Source organism: Lissotriton vulgaris, chromosome 2_1, assembly GCF_964263255.1.
Source record: "Lissotriton vulgaris chromosome 2_1, aLisVul1.2, whole genome shotgun sequence".
Taxonomy (NCBI): Eukaryota; Metazoa; Chordata; class Amphibia; order Caudata; family Salamandridae; genus Lissotriton; species Lissotriton vulgaris.
The window spans coordinates 631265438-631283331 of record NC_141687.1 but is presented as its reverse complement, the minus strand read 5'-3'; positions in this window follow the sequence as shown (position 1 = coordinate 631283331).

The window sequence follows — 17894 nt, the reverse complement described above, 5'->3', positions numbered from 1 at the left end:
CCAGAAACCGGTCCCCGGTAGCTTGTTTCCTTCCCAGTACAAGAATTGGCTTGGTAGTTTGGTCTGCCCTGTTCCCATGATGCACTGGGCCAGGGTCAGACTAATTTGCATATAGCCAAGTTCTGAGCTGGAATGGTGCAGTGAGCTAAAAAACGGTGATGGATCAAGCCCTGATCTTTGGACTGGGTAAGAGTGGTCTGCTTAATTCAGACACTCTGTTCATCACCACCCCCTTTTCTGAATCATTTTTGTCTACCATAAGCGTGGAAGGGTATACTCAGATGTGAGTCCCTAGCTCATTGCACCATCAGGATTCAAGCAAGCCGGGCCGAAGACGGCTGAAATGCCAGAAACCGGTCCCCGGTAGCTTGTTTCCTTCCCAGTATAAGAATTGGCTTGGTAGTTTGGTCTGCCCTGTTCCCATGATGCACTGGGCCAGGGTCAGACTAATTTGCATATAGCCAAGTTCTGAGCTGGGATGGTGCAGTGAGCTAAAAAACGGTGATGGATCAAGCCCTGATCTTTGGACTGGGTAAGAGTGGTCTGCTTAATTCAGACACTCTGTTCATCACCACCCCCTTTTCTGAATCATTTTTGTCCACCATAAGCGTGGAAGGGTATACTCAGAGGTGAGTCCCTAGCTCATTGCACCATCAGGATTCAAGCAAGCCGGGCCGAAGACGGCTGAAATGCCAGAAACCGGTCCCCGGTAGCTTGTTTCCTTCCCAGTATAAGAATTGGCTTGGTAGTTTGGTCTGCCCTGTTCCCATGATGCACTGGGCCAGGGTCAGACTAATTTGCATATAGCCAAGTTCTGAGCTGGGATGGTGCAGTGAGCTAAAAAACGGTGATGGATCAAGCCCTGATCTTTGGACTGGGTAAGAGTGGTCTGCTTAATTCAGACACTCTGTTCATCACCACCACCTTTTCTGAATCATTTTTGTCCACCATAAGCGTGGAAGGGTATACTCAGATGTGAGTCCCTAGCTCATTGCACCATCAGGATTCAAGCAAGCCGGGCCGAAGACGGCTGAAATGCCAGAAACCCGTCCCCGGTAGCTTGTTTCCTTCCCAGTATAAGAATTGGCTTGGTAGTTTGGTCTGCCCTGTTCCCATGATGCACTGGGCCAGGGTCAGACTAATTTGCATATAGCCAAGTTCTGAGCTGGGATGGTGCAGTGAGCTAAAAAACGGTGATGGATCAAGCCCTGATCTTTGGACTGGGTAAGAGTGGTCTGCTTAATTCAGACACTCTGTTCATCACCACCCCCTTTTCGGAATCATTTTTGTCCACCATAAGCCTGGAAGGGTATACTCAGATGTGAGTCCCTAGCTCATTGCACCATCAGGATTCAAGCAAGCCGGGCCGAAGACGGCTGAAATGCCAGAAACCCGTCCCCGGTAGCTTGTTTTCTTCCCAGTATAAGAATTGGCTTGGTAGTTTGGTCTGCCCTGTTCCCATGATGCACTGGGCCAGGGTCAGACTAATTTGCATATAGCCAAGTTCTGAGCTGGGATGGTGCAGTGAGCTAAAAAACGGTGATGGATCAAGCCCTGATCTTTGGACTGGGTAAGAGTGGTCTGCTTAATTCAGACACTCTGTTCATCACCACCCCCTTTTCTGAATCATTTTTGTCCACCATAAGCGTGGAAGGGTATACTCAGATGTGAGTCCCTAGCTCATTGCACCATCAGGATTCAAGCAAGCCGGGCCGAAGACGGCTGAAATGCCAGAAACCGGTCCCCGGTAGCTTGTTTCCTTCCCAGTACAAGAATTGGCTTGGTAGTTTGGTCTGCCCTGTTCCCATGATGCACTGGGCCAGGGTCAGACTAATTTGCATATAGCCAAGTTCTGAGCTGGGATGGTGCAGTGAGCTAAAAAACGGTGATGGATCAAGCCCTGATCTTTGGACTGGGTAAGAGTGGTCTGCTTAATTCAGACACTCTGTTCATCACCACCCCCTTTTCTGAATCATTTTTGTCCACCATAAGCGTGGAAGGGTATACTCAGATGTGAGTCCCTAGCTCATTGCACCATCAGGATTCAAGCAAGCCGGGCCGAAGACGGCTGAAATGCCAGAAACCGGTCCCCGGTAGCTTGTTTCCTTCCCAGTATAAGAATTGGCTTGGTAGTTTGGTCTGCCCTGTTCCCATGATGCACTGGGCCAGGGTCAGACTAATTTGCATATAGCCAAGTTCTGAGCTGGGATGGTGCAGTGAGCTAAAAAACGGTGATGGATCAAGCCCTGATCTTTGGACTGGGTAAGAGTGGTCTGCTTAATTCAGACACTCTGTTCATCACCACCCCCTTTTCTGAATCATTTTTGTCCACCATAAGCGTGGAAGGGTATACTCAGATGTGAGTCCCTAGCTCATTGCACCATCAGGATTCAAGCAAGCCGGGCCGAAGACGGCTGAAATGCCAGAAACCGGTCCCCGGTAGCTTGTTTCCTTCCCAGTATAAGAAATGGCTTGGTAGTTTGGTCTGCCCTGTTCCCATGATGCACTGGGCCAGGGTCAGACTAATTTGCATATAGCCAAGTTCTGAGCTGGGATGGTGCAGTGAGCTAAAAAACAGTGATGGATCAAGCCCTGATCTTTGGACTGGGTAAGAGTGGTCTGCTTAATTCAGACACTCTGTTCATCACCACCCCCTTTTCTGAATCATTTTTGTCCACCATAAGCGTGGAAGGGTATACTCAGATGTGAGTCCCTAGCTCATTGCACCATCAGGATTCAAGCAAGCCGGGCCGAAGACGGCTGAAATGCCAGAAACCGGTCCCCGGTAGCTTGTTTCCTTCCCAGTATAAGAATTGGCTTGGTAGTTTGGTCTGCCCTGTTCCCATGATGCACTGGGCCAGGGTCAGACTAATTTGCATATAGCCAAGTTCTGAGCTGGGATGGTGCAGTGAGCTAAAAAACGGTGATGGATCAAGCCCTGATCTTTGGACTGGGTAAGAGTGGTCTGCTTAATTCAGACACTCTGTTCATCACCACCCCCTTTTCTGAATCATTTTTGTCCACCATAAGCGTGGAAGGGTATACTCAGATGTGAGTCCCTAGCTCATTGCACCATCAGGATTCAAGCAAGCCGGGCCGAAGACGGCTGAAATGCCAGAAACCCGTCCCCGGTAGCTTGTTTCCTTCCCAGTATAAGAATTGGCTTGGTAGTTTGGTCTGCCCTGTTCCCATGATGCACTGGGCCAGGGTCAGACTAATTTGCATATAGCCAAGTTCTGAGCTGGGATGGTGCAGTGAGCTAAAAAACAGTGATGGATCAAGCCCTGATCTTTGGACTGGGTAAGAGTGGTCTGCTTAATTCAGACACTCTGTTCATCACCACCCCCTTTTCTGAATCATTTTTGTCCACCATAAGCGTGGAAGGGTATACTCAGATGTGAGTCCCTAGCTCATTGCACCATCAGGATTCAAGCAAGCCGGGCCGAAGACGGCTGAAATGCCAAAAACCGGTCCCCGGTAGCTTGTTTCCTTCCCAGTACAAGAATTGGCTTGGTAGTTTGGTCTGCCCTGTTCCCATGATGCACTGGGCCAGGGTCAGACTAATTTGCATATAGCCAAGTTCTGAGCTGGGATGGTGCAGTGAGCTAAAAAACGGTGATGGATCAAGCCCTGATCTTTGGACTGGGTAAGAGTGGTCTGCTTAATTCAGACACTCTGTTCATCACCACCCCCTTTTCTGAATCATTTTTGTCCACCATAAGCGTGGAAGGGTATACTCAGATGTGAGTCCCTAGCTCATTGCACCATCAGGATTCAAGCAAGCCGGGCCGAAGACGGCTGAAATGCCAGAAACCGGTCCCCGGTAGCTTGTTTCCTTCCCAGTACAAGAATTGGCTTGGTAGTTTGGTCTGCCCTGTTCCCATGATGCACTGGGCCAGGGTCAGACTAATTTGCATATAGCCAAGTTCTGAGCTGGGATGGTGCAGTGAGCTAAAAAACGGCGATGGATCAAGCCCTGATCTTTGGACTGGGTAAGAGTGGTCTGCTTAATTCAGACACTCTGTTCATCACCACCCCCTTTTCTGAATCATTTTTGTCCACCATAAGCGTGGAAGGGTATACTCAGATGTGAGTCCCTAGCTCATTGCACCATCAGGATTCAAGCAAGCCGGGCCGAAGACGGCTGAAATGCCAGAAACCGGTCCCCGGTAGCTTGTTTCCTTCCCAGTATAAGAATTGGCTTGGTAGTTTGGTCTGCCCTGTTCCCATGATGCACTGGGCCAGGGTCAGACTAATTTGCATATAGCCAAGTTCTGAGCTGGGATGGTGCAGTGAGCTAAAAAACGGTGATGGATCAAGCCCTGATCTTTGGACTAGGTAAGAGTGGTCTGCTTAATTCAGACACTCTGTTCATCACCACCCCCTTTTCTGAATCATTTTTGTCCACCATAAGCGTGGAAGGGTATACTCAGATGTGAGTCCCTAGCTCATTGCACCATCAGGATTCAAGCAAGCCGGGCCGAAGACGGCTGAAATGCCAGAAACCCGTCCCCGGTAGCTTGTTTCCTTCCCAGTATAAGAATTGGCTTGGTAGTTTGGTCTGCCCTGTTCCCATGATGCACTGGGCCAGGGTCAGACTAATTTGCATATAGCCAAGTTCTGAGCTGGGATGGTGCAGTGAGCTAAAAAACGGTGATGGATCAAGCCCTGATCTTTGGACTGGGTAAGAGTGGTCTGCTTAATTCAGACACTCTGTTCATCACCACCCCCTTTTCTGAATCATTTTTGTCCACCATAAGCGTGGAAGGGTATACTCAGATGTGAGTCCCTAGCTCATTGCACCATCAGGATTCAAGCAAGCCGGGCCGAAGACGGCTGAAATGCCAGAAACCGGTCCCCGGTAGCTTGTTTCCTTCCCAGTACAAGAATTGGCTTGGTAGTTTGGTCTGCCCTGTTCCCATGATGCACTGGGCCAGGGTCAGACTAATTTGCATATAGCCAAGTTCTGAGCTGGGATGGTGCAGTGAGCTAAAAAACGGTGATGGATCAAGCCCTGATCTTTGGACTGGGTAAGAGTGGTCTGCTTAATTCAGACACTCTGTTCATCACCACCTCTTTTCTGAATCATTTTTGTCCACCATAAGCGTGGAAGGGTATACTCAGATGTGAGTCCCTAGCTCATTGCACCATCAGGATTCAAGCAAGCCGGGCCGAAGACGGCTGAAATGCCAGAAACCGGTCCCCGGTAGCTTGTTTCCTTCCCAGTATAAGAATTGGCTTGGTAGTTTGGTCTGCCCTGTTCCCATGATGCACTGGGCCAGGGTCAGACTAATTTGCATATAGCCAAGTTCTGAGCTGGGATGGTGCAGTGAGCTAAAAAACGGTGATGGATCAAGCTCTGATCTTTGGACTGGGTAAGAGTGGTCTGCTTAATTCAGACACTCTGTTCATCACCACCCCCTTTTCTGAATCATTTTTGTCCACCATAAGCGTGGAAGGGTATACTCAGATGTGAGTCCCTAGCTCATTGCACCATCAGGATTGAAGCAAGCCGGGCCGAAGACGGCTGAAATGCCAGAAACCGGTCCCCGGTAGCTTGTTTCCTTCCCAGTATAAGAATTGGCTTGGTAGTTTGGTCTGCCCTGTTCCCATGATGCACTGGGTCAGGGTCAGACTAATTTGCATATACCCAAGTTCTGAGCTGGGATGGTGCAGTGAGCTAAAAAATGGTGATGGATCAAGCCCTGATCTTTGGACTGGGTAAGAGTGGTCTGCTTAATTCAGACACTCTGTTCATCACCACCCCCTTTTCTGAATTATTTTTGTCCACCATAAGCGTGGAAGGGTATACTCAGATGTGAGTCCCTAGCTCATTGCACCATCAGGATTCAAGCAAGCCGGGCCGAAGACGGCTGAAATGCCAGAAACCGGTCCCTGGTAGCTTATTTCCTTCCCAGTATAAGAATTGGCTTGGTAGTTTGGTCTGCCCTGTTCCCATGATGCACTGGGCCAGGGTCAGACTAATTTGCATATAGCCAAGTTCTGAGCTGGGATGGTGCAGTGAGCTAAAAAACGGTGATGGATCAAGCCCTGATCTTTGGACTGGGTAAGAGTGGTCTGCTTAATTCAGACACTCTGTTCATCACCACCCCCTTTTCTGAATCATTTTTGTCCACCATAAGCGTGGAAGGGTATACTCAGATGTGAGTCCCTAGCTCATTGCACCATCAGGATTCAAGCAAGCCGGGCCGAAGACGGCTGAAATGCCAGAAACCGGTCCCCGGTAGCTTGTTTCCTTCCCAGTATAAGAATTGGCTTGGTAGTTTGGTCTGCCCTGTTCCCATGATGCACTGGGCCAGGGTCAGACTAATTTGCATATAGCCAAGTTCTGAGCTGGGATGGTGCAGTGAGCTAAAAAACGGTGATGGATCAAGCCCTGATCTTTGGACTGGGTAAGAGTGGTCTGCTTAATTCAGACACTCTGTTCATCACCACCCCCTTTTCTGAATCATTTTTGTCCACCATAAGCGTGGAAGGGTATACTCAGATGTGAGTCCCTAGCTCATTGCACCATCAGGATTCAAGGAAGCCGGGCCGAAGACGGCTGAAATGCCAGAAACCGGTCCCCGGTAGCTTGTTTCCTTCCCAGTATAAGAATTGGCTTGGTAGTTTGGTCTGCCCTGTTCCCATGATGCACTGGGCCAGGGTCAGACTAATTTGCATATAGCCAAGTTCTGAGCTGGGATGGTGCAGTGAGCTAAAAAACGGTGATGGATCAAGCCCTGATCTTTGGACTGGGTAAGAGTGGTCTGCTTAATTCAGACACTCTGTTCATCACCACCCCCTTTTCTGAATCATTTTTGTCCACCATAAGCGTGGAAGGGTATACTCAGATGTGAGTCCCTAGCTCATTGCACCATCAGGATTCAAGCAAGCCGGGCCGAAGACGGCTGAAATGCCAGAAACCGGTCCCCGGTAGCTTGTTTCCTTCCCAGTATAAGAATTGGCTTGGTAGTTTGGTCTGCCCTGTTCCCATGATGCACTGGGCCAGGGTCAGACTAATTTGCATATAGCCAAGTTCTGAGGTGGGATGGTGCAGTGAGCTAAAAAACGGTGATGGATCAAGCCCTGATCTTTGGACTGGGTAAGAGTGGTCTGCTTAATTCAGACACTCTGTTCATCACCACCCCCTTTTCTGAATCATTTTTGTCCACCATAAGCGTGGAAGGGTATACTCAGATGTGAGTCCCTAGCTCATTGCACCATCAGGATTCAAGCAAGCCGGGCCGAAGACGGCTGAAATGCCAGAAACCGGTCCCCGGTAGCTTGTTTCCTTCCCAGTATAAGAATTGGCTTGGTAGTTTGGTCTGCCCTGTTCCCATGATGCACTGGGCAGGGTCAGACTAATTTGCATATAGCCAAGTTCTGAGCTGGGATGGTGCAGTGAGCTAAAAAACGGTGATGGATCAAGCCCTGATCTTTGGACTGGGTAAGAGTGGTCTGCTTAATTCAGACACTCTGTTCATCACCACCCCCTTTTCTGAATCATTTTTGTCCACCATAAGCGTGGAAGGGTATACTCAGATGTGAGTCCCTAGCTCATTGCACCATCAGGATTTAAGCAAGCCGGGCCGAAGACGGCTGAAATGCCAGAAACCGGTCCCCGGTAGCTTGTTTCCTTCCCAGTATAAGAATTGGCTTGGTAGTTTGGTCTGCCCTGTTCCCATGATGCACTGGGCCAGGGTCAGACTAATTTGCATATAGCCAAGTTCTGAGCTGGGATGGTGCAGTGAGCTAAAAAACGGTGATGGATCAAGCCCTGATCTTTGGACTGGGTAAGAGTGGTCTGCTTAATTCAGACACTCTGTTCATCACCACCCCCTTTTCTGAATCATTTTTGTCCACCATAAGCGTGGAAGGGTATACTCAGATGTGAGTCCCTAGCTCATTGCACCATCAGGATTCAAGCAAGCCGGGCCGAAGACGGCTGAAATGCCAGAAACCGGTCCCCGGTAGCTTGTTTCCTTCCCAGTATAAGAATTGGCTTGGTAGTTTGGTCTGCCCTGTTCCCATGATGCACTGGGCCAGGGTCAGACTAATTTGCATATAGCCAAGTTCTGAGCTGGGATGGTGCAGTGAGCTAAAAAACGGTGATGGATCAAGCCCTGATCTTTGGACTGGGTAAGAGTGGTCTGCTTAATTCAGACACTCTGTTCATCACCACCCCCTTTTCTGAATCATTTTTGTCCACCATAAGCGTGGAAGGGTATACTCAGATGTGAGTCCCTAGCTCATTGCACCATCAGGATTCAAGCAAGCCGGGCCGAAGACGGCTGAAATGCCAGAAACCCGTCCCCGGTAGCTTGTTTCCTTCCCAGTATAAGAATTGGCTTGGTAGTTTGGTCTGCCCTGTTCCCATGATGCACTGGGCCAGGGTCAGACTAATTTGCATATAGCCAAGTTCTGAGCTGGGATGGTGCAGTGAGCTAAAAAACGGTGATGGATCAAGCCCTGATCTTTGGACTGGGTAAGAGTGGTCTGCTTAATTCAGACACTCTGTTCATCACCACCCCCTTTTCTGAATCATTTTTGTCCACCATAAGCGTGGAAGGGTATACTCAGATGTGATTCCCTAGCTCATTGCACCATCAGGATTCAAGCAAGCCGGGCCGAAGACGGCTGAAATGCCAGAAACCGGTCCCCGGTAGCTTGTTTCCTTCCCAGTACAAGAATTGGCTTGGTAGTTTGGTCTGCCCTGTTCCCATGATGCACTGGGCCAGGGTCAGACTAATTTGCATATAGCCAAGTTCTGAGCTGGGATGGTGCAGTGAGCTAAAAAACGGTGATGGATCAAGCCCTGATCTTTGGACTGGGTAAGAGTGGTCTGCTTAATTCAGACACTCTGTTCATCACCACCCCCTTTTCTGAATCATTTTTGTCCACCATAAGCGTGGAAGGGTATACTCAGATGTGAGTCCCTAGCTCATTGCACCATCAGGATTCAAGGAAGCCGGGCCGAAGACGGCTGAAATGCCAGAAACCGGTCCCCGGTAGCTTGTTTCCTTCCCAGTATAAGAATTGGCTTGGTAGTTTGGTCTGCCCTGTTCCCATGATGCACTGGGCCAGGGTCAGACTAATTTGCATATAGCCAAGTTCTGAGCTGGGATGGTGCAGTGAGCTAAAAAACGGTAATGGATCAAGCCCTGATCTTTGGACTGGGTAAGAGTGGTCTGCTTAATTTAGACACTCTGTTCATCACCACCCCCTTTTCTGAATCATTTTTGTCCACCATAAGCGTGGAAGGGTATACTCAGATGTGAGTCCCTAGCTCATTGCACCATCAGGATTCAAGCAAGCCGGGCCGAAGACGGCTGAAATGCCAGAAACCCGTCCCCGGTAGCTTGTTTCCTTCCCAGTATAAGAATTGGCTTGGTAGTTTGGTCTGCCCTGTTCCCATGATGCACTGGGCCAGGGTCAGACTAATTTGCATATAGCCAAGTTCTGAGCTGGGATGGTGCAGTGAGCTAAAAAACGGTGATGGATCAAGCCCTGATCTTTGGACTGGGTAAGAGTGGTCTGCTTAATTCAGACACTCTGTTCATCACCACGCCCTTTTCTGAATCATTTTTGTCCACCATAAGCGTGGAAGGGTATACTCAGATGTGAGTCCCTAGCTCATTGCACCATCAGGATTCAAGCAAGCCGGGCCGAAGACGGCTGAAATGCCAGAAACCGGTCCCCGGTAGCTTGTTTCCTTCCCAGTACAAGAATTGGCTTGGTAGTTTGGTCTGCCCTGTTCCCATGATGCACTGGGCCAGGGTCAGACTAATTTGCATATAGCCAAGTTCTGAGCTGGGATGGTGCAGTGAGCTAAAAAACGGTGATGGATCAAGCCCTGATCTTTGGACTGGGTAAGAGTGGTCTGCTTAATTCAGACACTCTGTTCATCACCACCCCCTTTTCTGAATCATTTTTGTCCACCATAAGCGTGGAAGGGTATACTCAGATGTGAGTCCCTAGCTCATTGCACCATCAGGATTCAAGCAAGCCGGGCCGAAGACGGCTGAAATGCCAGAAACCGGTCCCCGGTAGCTTGTTTCCTTCCCAGTATAAGAATTGGCTTGGTAGTTTGGTCTGCCCTGTTCCCATGATGCACTGGGCCAGGGTCAGACTAATTTGCATATAGCCAAGTTCTGAGCTGGGATGGTGCAGTGAGCTAAAAAACGGTGATGGATCAAGCCCTGATCTTTGGACTGGGTAAGAGTGGTCAGCTTAATTCAGACACTCTGTTCATCACCACCCCCTTTTCTGAATCATTTTTGTCCACCATAAGCGTGGAAGGGTATACTCAGATGTGAGTCCCTAGCTCATTGCACCATCAGGATTCAAGCAAGCCGGGCCGAAGACGGCTGAAATGCCAGAAACCGGTCCCCGGTAGCTTGTTTCCTTCCCAGTATAAGAATTGGCTTGGTAGTTTGGTCTGCTCTGTTCCCATGATGCACTGGGCAGGGTCAGACTAATTTGCATATAGCCAAGTTCTGAGCTGGGATGGTGCAGTGAGCTAAAAAACGGTGATGGATCAAGCCCTGATCTTTGGACTGGGTAAGAGTGGTCTGCTTAATTCAGACACTCTGTTCATCACCACCCCCTTTTCTGAATCATTTTTGTCCACCATAAGCGTGGAAGGGTATACTCAGATGTGAGTCCCTAGCTCATTGCACCATCAGGATTCAAGGAAGCCGGGCCGAAGACGGCTGAAATGCCAGAAACCGGTCCCCGGTAGCTTGTTTCCTTCCCAGTATAAGAATTGGCTTGGTAGTTTGGTCTGCCCTGTTCCCATGATGCACTGGGCCAGGGTCAGACTAATTTGCATATAGCCAAGTTCTGAGCTGGGATGGTGCAGTGAGCTAAAAAACGGTAATGGATCAAGCCCTGATCTTTGGACTGGGTAAGAGTGGTCTGCTTAATTCAGACACTCTGTTCATCACCACCCCCTTTTCTGAATCATTTTTGTCCACCATAAGCGTGGAAGGGTATACTCAGATGTGAGTCCCTAGCTCATTGCACCATCAGGATTCAAGCAAGCCGGGCCGAAGACGGCTGAAATGCCAGAAACCCGTCCCCGGTAGCTTGTTTCCTTCCCAGTATAAGAATTGGCTTGGTAGTTTGGTCTGCCCTGTTCCCATGATGCACTGGGCCAGGGTCAGACTAATTTGCATATAGCCAAGTTCTGAGCTGGGATGGTGCAGTGAGCTAAAAAACGGTGATGGATCAAGCCCTGATCTTTGGACTGGGTAAGAGTGGTCTGCTTAATTCAGACACTCTGTTCATCACCACGCCCTTTTCTGAATCATTTTTGTCCACCATAAGCGTGGAAGGGTATACTCAGATGTGAGTCCCTAGCTCATTGCACCATCAGGATTCAAGCAAGCCGGGCCGAAGACGGCTGAAATGCCAGAAACCGGTCCCCGGTAGCTTGTTTCCTTCCCAGTACAAGAATTGGCTTGGTAGTTTGGTCTGCCCTGTTCCCATGATGCACTGGGCCAGGGTCAGACTAATTTGCATATAGCCAAGTTCTGAGCTGGGATGGTGCAGTGAGCTAAAAAACGGTGATGGATCAAGCCCTGATCTTTGGACTGGGTAAGAGTGGTCTGCTTAATTCAGACACTCTGTTCATCACCACCCCCTTTTCTGAATCATTTTTGTCCACCATAAGCGTGGAAGGGTATACTCAGATGTGAGTCCCTAGCTCATTGCACCACCAGGATTCAAGCAAGCCGGGCCGAAGACGGCTGAAATGCCAGAAACCGGTCCCCGGTAGCTTGTTTCCTTCCCAGTATAAGAATTGGCTTGGTAGTTTGGTCTGCCCTGTTCCCATGATGCACTGGGCCAGGGTCAGACTAATTTGCATATAGCCAAGTTCTGAGCTGGGATGGTGCAGTGAGCTAAAAAACGGTGATGGATCAAGCCCTGATCTTTGGACTGGGTAAGAGTGGTCTGCTTAATTCAGACACTCTGTTCATCACCACCCCCTTTTCTGAATCATTTTTGTCCACCATAAGCGTGGAAGGGTATACTCAGATGTGAGTCCCTAGCTCATTGCACCATCAGGATTCAAGCAAGCCGGGCCGAAGACGGCTGAAATGCCAGAAACCGGTCCCCGGTAGCTTGTTTCCTTCCCAGTATAAGAATTGGCTTGGTAGTTTGGTCTGCCCTGTTCCCATGATGCACTGGGCAGGGTCAGACTAATTTGCATATAGCCAAGTTCTGAGCTGGGATGGTGCAGTGAGCTAAAAAACGGTGATGGATCAAGCCCTGATCTTTGGACTGGGTAAGAGTGGTCTGCTTAATTCAGACACTCTGTTCATCACCACCCCCTTTTCTGAATCATTTTTGTCCACCATAAGCGTGGAAGGGTATACTCATATGTGAGTCCCTAGCTCATTGCACCATCAGGATTTAAGCAAGCCGGGCCGAAGACGGCTGAAATGCCAGAAACCGGTCCCCGGTAGCTTGTTTCCTTCCCAGTATAAGAATTGGCTTGGTAGTTTGGTCTGCCCTGTTCCCATGATGCACTGGGCCAGGGTCAGACTAATTTGCATATAGCCAAGTTCTGAGCTGGGATGGTGCAGTGAGCTAAAAAACGGTGATGGATCAAGCCCTGATCTTTGGACTGGGTAAGAGTGGTCTGCTTAATTCAGACACTCTGTTCATCACCACCCCCTTTTCTGAATCATTTTTGTCCACCATAAGCGTGGAAGGGTATACTCAGATGTGAGTCCCTAGCTCATTGCACGATCAGGATTCAAGCAAGCCGGGCCGAAGACGGCTGAAATGCCAGAAACCGGTCCCCGGTAGCTTGTTTCCTTCCCAGTATAAGAATTGGCTTGGTAGTTTGGTCTGCCCTGTTCCCATGATGCACTGGGCCAGGGTCAGACTAATTTGCATATAGCCAAGTTCTGAGCTGGGATGGTGCAGTGAGCTAAAAAACGGTGATGGATCAAGCCCTGATCTTTGGACTGGGTAAGAGTGGTCTGCTTAATTCAGACACTCTGTTCATCACCACCCCCTTTTCTGAATCATTTTTGTCCACCATAAGCGTGGAAGGGTATACTCAGATGTGAGTCCCTAGCTCATTGCACCATCAGGATTCAAGCAAGCCGGGCCGAAGACGGCTGAAATGCCGGAAACCCGTCCCCGGTAGCTTGTTTCCTTCCCAGTATAAGAATTGGCTTGGTAGTTTGGTCTGCCCTGTTCCCATGATGCACTGGGCCAGGGTCAGACTAATTTGCATATAGCCAAGTTCTGAGCTGGGATGGTGCAGTGAGCTAAAAAACGGTGATGGATCAAGCCCTGATCTTTGGACTGGGTAAGAGTGGTCTGCTTAATTCAGACACTCTGTTCATCACCACCCCCTTTTCTGAATCATTTTTGTCCACCATAAGCGTGGAAGGGTATACTCAGATGTGAGTCCCTAGCTCATTGCACCATCAGGATTCAAGCAAGCCGGGCCGAAGACGGCTGAAATGCCAGAAACCCGTCCCCGGTAGCTTGTTTCCTTCCCAGTATAAGAATTGGCTTGGTAGTTTGGTCTGCCCTGTTCCCATGATGCACTGGGCCAGGGTCAGACTAATTTGCATATAGCCAAGTTCTGAGCTGGGATGGTGCAGTGAGCTAAAAAACGGTGATGGATCAAGCCCTGATCTTTGGACTGGGTAAGAGTGGTCTGCTTAATTCAGACACTCTGTTCATCACCACCCCCTTTTCTGAATCATTTTTGTCCACCATAAGCGTGGAAGGGTATACTCAGATGTGAGTCCCTAGCTCATTGCACCATCAGGATTCAAGCAAGCCGGGCCGAAGACGGCTGAAATGCCAGAAACCGGTCCCCGGTAGCTTGTTTCCTTCCCAGTATAAGAATTGGCTTGGTCGTTTGGTCTGCCCTGTTCCCATGATGCACTGGGCCAGGGTCAGACTAATTTGCATATAGCCAAGTTCTGAGCTGGGATGGTGCAGTGAGCTAAAAAACGGTGATGGATCAAGCCCTGATCTTTGGACTGGGTAAGAGTGGTCTGCTTAATTCAGACACTCTGTTCATCACCACCCCCTTTTCTGAATCATTTTTGTCCACCATAAGCGTGGAAGGGTATACTCAGATGTGAGTCCCTAGCTCATTGCACCATCAGGATTCAAGCAAGCCGGGCCGAAGACGGCTGAAATGCCAGAAACCGGTCCCCGGTAGCTTGTTTCCTTCCCAGTATAAGAATTGGCTTGGTAGTTTGGTCTGCCCTGTTCCCATGATGCACTGGGCCAGGGTCAGACTAATTTGCATATAGCCAAGTTCTGAGCTGGGATGGTGCAGTGAGCTAAGAAACGGTGATGGATCAAGCTCTGATCTTTGGACTGGGTAAGAGTGGTCTGCTTAATTCAGACACTCTGTTCATCACCACCCCCTTTTCTGAATCATTTTTGTCCACCATAAGCGTGGAAGGGTATACTCAGATGTGAGTCCCTAGCTCATTGCACCATCAGGATTGAAGCAAGCCGGGCCGAAGACGGCTGAAATGCCAGAAACCGGTCCCCGGTAGCTTGTTTCCTTCCCAGTATAAGAATTGGCTTGGTAGTTTGGTCTGCCCTGTTCCCATGATGCACTGGGCCAGGGTCAGACTAATTTGCATATACCCAAGTTCTGAGCTGGGATGGTGCAGTGAGCTAAAAAATGGTGATGGATCAAGCCCTGATCTTTGGACTGGGTAAGAGTGGTCTGCTTAATTCAGACACTCTGTTCATCACCACCCCCTTTTCTGAATTATTTTTGTCCACCATAAGCGTGGAAGGGTATACTCAGATGTGAGTCCCTAGCTCATTGCACCATCAGGATTCAAGCAAGCCGGGCCGAAGACGGCTGAAATGCCAGAAACCGGTCCCTGGTAGCTTATTTCCTTCCCAGTATAAGAATTGGCTTGGTAGTTTGGTCTGCCCTGTTCCCATGATGCACTGGGCCAGGGTCAGACTAATTTGCATATAGCCAAGTTCTGAGCTGGGATGGTGCAGTGAGCTAAAAAACGGTGATGGATCAAGCCCTGATCTTTGGACTGGGTAAGAGTGGTCTGCTTAATTCAGACACTCTGTGTGAGAAGTTGGCCCGATATGCAACGTTCGCTATTCTAGCGACCGCTATGTATCGTTCCAACGACCCTTATGGTGTTTGGTTGTAAGTCAACCTATAGACCAGCTATCCTAGTAGCGTGGATACGAGCAGTCTAAGGCTAAAGACTCGAGAGGGCGCGTTAAGCCAGCTGTTTACCACACATGTACTCCTTGAACACCCAGTGAAAGGACACCACACAAGTGTTATGAAAATAAACAGTATATTTATTAAGAATCACAACAGCCCTGTACTCTTTATGAGGACAGGGTACTTAGCACAACCAAATCTCTTTAGCAAATACTTCAAGTGCACGTTTAAAGACAAGTGTCCGAGGACACGGAAAGGTTAAGGCAAGTCGGAAGCGAGGGACTCGGGACCCTAGAGTAAGGAGGCTATGCAGGCACCGAAATGCCGAGTTACCTAGCCACGAGGGCTGCGGCTGCAAGTCTTACAGGCGTCGGGGTCTTCGCTGACGAGCCAGGAGCCGGAAGAAAAGGAGTTGCTGGCCGGCGACCAGTGGTGTATAGTTCGTAGAGATTGATGAAACCTGAAAGCAGAGGGGACCAAGTTCGTACTACTAGCCAGTAGTCAGAGGGTACCAGGAAGGCACCGGTTGGCTGTCACCTCGACCAGGTGAGTGGGCGACGCTCGGCTCTGCAGTCTCACGGACCAGGAGGCGTTGTCGGCGACCACGGTGGAGGTGCGAGCTGTCCCACGACGGATGTCGCTGTCGGCGTCTTGGGTGGACCAGGAGGGTCCGGGGTGCTTCTCGGAAAGATGGAAGCAAGGGCCAGTCTGGAGCAACCAGACCGGCAGTGTTGATTCTTGGTCGTCGTCACGGAAGGGCACAAGCCAGCGGCAAGTGACCAGACAACGTGCTGAGCAGCGAGCAGAAGGGCCCCACGCAGATCGTGGAGATGCTGGGAGACTGCACTTCGGTGCTGGAGCGGCTCAGGGTCGGGGCTTCTCGGACCCCAGAGCACTCACCAGAGAGTTACCTCGATGGTCGTGCTGGTTTTAAGAGCGTGCAGGTTCTGATGATGGCCGGTCCCTCGAGGTCTCGTCGCACCCACAGATCACAGCTGAGCTGATGACGTGGGTAGAGGTCAGAGGTGCCAGGGAAGCCGGTTCTCGTCGAGCTGGGCCGTCGGATTCCTTGAGGAAGGACTTACAGCAAACCGCAGAGTTCTTAGATGGTGCCCGCTGATGCAGGGTGACTACTCCTTAGCCACAAGGGAGAAATCTTAAGAAGAGTCTTGAAGTCCTTTCGTAGAAAGTAGTTCTTGATTCAAAGATGATCTAATTTGGAAGGGTCCCCGCTCCGGCCTTTATCCTAAAGAAAGGGGTGGGTACATGACTAGGTCCTGCCCTAAGGGTGGGACCAGGAAGGGGGGTAGTTACACCCCTCTCCCCTGCCGGACTTTCCCCAGGCCCGGGCTGTCGCCCCTGGAACTGGTTCTAACCGGCAGATGCGTAGTGAGCACCGGGGTGCCACTCCGCAGTCACCTTCTCGCAAAAGCCCTACCTACCCAGAATACACAAACCCTGTCTGGGACGGTGCGAACACCGCCCTTGGCAGGAAACCCTTTGTCCAAGTGCTCCTCGCTGGAAGGACTCCCAGCAGCAGGAGGTCAGACTTGTGTCTGTGGTGGCAGCATCCATTTTGTGGAGCTGAGGCCTTCGTTAACTTTAACCGGGGTTCACAGTTACGTACATGTCGTGTCCCTCTAGAAGGGCGGAATGCTAACCTCGTCGCCAGAGGTGGTGAGAGGGCAGCATCCCGATTCGTATGACACCTTACTCGACATGTCTTGATAACGCGACACCGGAGTTACCGATGTGGTACGCGTTATCATGGAACAGCCATTGGGTCTCGATTCCGCAAGCTGCAACCGGGCTCGGCTCGGGCCAGAGCTTAGTTCACGCGAGCCCATGCACTCTGCCTTCAGGATTGTCAAGGCCTGCCATAGGAGTGACTGATAGGAACTCGGGTGTCCATTGGAGGGTTAGATATAGGGCTACTATATCTACAGCAAAGGGTGATTACACGACTTTGCCCCAGCTGTCATGCAGCCAGTTGTGTCAAATTTAGGAGGCCAGCCAGGGGTGGCATAATACATGCTGCAGCCCCTGACGGCCCTGGGTACACCTACGCCCTGGGTTACGGGGTCTGATAAGGTGGCCCAGTACCAATTGGAAATGCACCTAGGGTACATGGAATCCATTTTAAAGAGAGAGCAGTAGGCCTGGGGTCCTGATTGGCAGGGTCCCAGGTCGACTATGTCCAAAACCAGCTAAAACACAGGGCAAAAAGTTGGGGGCAACCATAGTCAGGATGTACCTTCCTACACAACCCCCCCCCCAAACGAAAGGAGATAAGGCTATCCTTGTCCAGGTAAGCCTCTATTACCTAAGTGGCCATATAAGGAAGGACCAGCTCTGGCTTGGTTTCCCCCTGTGTCATGGTCCACTAGGCAACCCCTCACCCTAAGGGTATCTGAGGGTCTCCACCATAGGGAATCTCTGTCTCTGGTGTGTCTTGGGAAAGAAGAAGGCTGATGCTGGGATGGAGTACTGAAGTGAGGCTCCTCTACCTTTGGGCTCAACTTCCTCCAATCACCATTCATCATGTGTGCCTTTCTTTCTTTAGCTGAGATGCACTGAGCTCTCAGGGTCAGCCTCTGGCTACCTAAAGCTGGAGGCTGAGTCCCTCTGTTTGGCTTACTGGAGGGACAGGTCAGGTCTGGGGTTTTTAGGCCCCATGTTTGGCTGTGCCCAACAG